Source organism: Pteropus vampyrus, unplaced genomic scaffold (assembly GCF_000151845.1).
Source record: "Pteropus vampyrus isolate Shadow unplaced genomic scaffold, Pvam_2.0 Scaffold348, whole genome shotgun sequence".
Classification (NCBI taxonomy): domain Eukaryota; kingdom Metazoa; phylum Chordata; class Mammalia; order Chiroptera; family Pteropodidae; genus Pteropus; species Pteropus vampyrus.
The window spans coordinates 742,500-744,025 of NW_011889129.1; positions in this window are offsets into that span (position 1 = coordinate 742,500).

Here is a 1,526-nt window from a genome sequence, read left to right on the forward strand (position 1 = left end):
CCTAGTTCTACAGACTGTACTTTAAGCTCTCTCTAGAATCCATCCAATTTGCTCCATCACCCTCTTTTCCCCCTGGAATGAGCCACCATCATCTTTCTCTCAGCTTGACTTCTTCAACAGCCTCTTAAGTGGACATCCTACCTGTCTTAGTCTGCTCAAGGGGCTATGACAAAGTATCACAGACTGGTGGCCTAAACAACAGAAATTTGTTTTCTCACAGTTCTGGATGCTCGAAGTCCAAGATCAAGGTGTCAGCACGGTTGGTTTATTCTGAGGCCTTGTAGATGGTCTTGGCTTATAGATGGCCTTCTTCTCACTGTGTCTTCACACATTCTTCCCTCCACGTGTGTACGTCTGTCCTGATCTCCTCTTCTAATAAGGGCGCCCATCTTCTATGCCCTGTCCACTCTTCACATGGCTACCTCCTTTGCATTCTTCATTTCTCAGAATGCCTTCCCTGAATGCTTTGTCTCAAGAAGGCACCCACTGTGATGCTCAGTCCCAGTCCCCAGTCCCTTTACTTGGGGGCTGTTATCACAGTTTGATATCATGTATGGTTTTTTGTTTACTTGTTTTGTTAGTCTCCCCTACTAGTCTGCAAAATTCCCGAGGACAGAGACCATTTCTATTTTGTTCACATCTGTAACTTTCTCCTAGCATAGTGCCTAGTACAGGGAAAGTCATCAAATATTTATTGAGAGTAACTGAATTAACAGAGAGCTGGGACTTGATTCTGTGGGCATGGGAAGGATTTCCAGTAGGGAAATGCCATGGTCAGATGTGTATTTTAGAGGGATCGCTCTGGCTACAGTGGGGAGGGGGTGGGTTAAGGGGCTGATCCTGGAGTCAGGGAAACTAGTAGGGAGACTATTGCAATAGTCCAAGTGAGAAACAATGAGTCACGGAAATGAGAAAGGAAAGGAGATAGCAATTGTAGGATCTGACAGTTTATCAGATGTAAGAGGCGAAGGAGAGAGGAGACTCTGTGCTGACACCTAGGACCTTGGACTAGGTGAGAAGGTGAATGGGAGTGTCTTCCATGGAGGCTGGAAGAGGAGGGAGGAGCAGGTTGATTGAGAGTGTTGGGAGTAAATTAAGGGGACACATATCTTATCTCCCAACGACAAAGCTCCCCTTCAAGACAGGGACTGTGTCGAAGTTCCCATTTTAAAATGCCCCACACATAGTAGGCCCTCAGTAATCCCAGTTAGGGACAGTGTATGCAGGCCCTTGGTCGCATGCATGATGTCGGTTGTGGAGACCCTCACACCTGTCCAGAAGTCCTAACACCCTGGGGATGTTGGTTCTCCAAATTCCCATGTCACTCATATCCTCCAGTCCTGCTCAGCCTGTTCCATTTCTGATGGCCCCTCACCCTTTCCTTGTTTTCAGCCCTGGCAGAAACAAAGCAAGCCTAAAATACACCAGCCAACTGGCAAGCGATGAGTGATTAGCTGCCTGGCTTTAAAAGGCTGGAATGAGGTGGCCTTTCAGTGCTAAGTGCAGTAACCCTAGCCCTGGTTTGC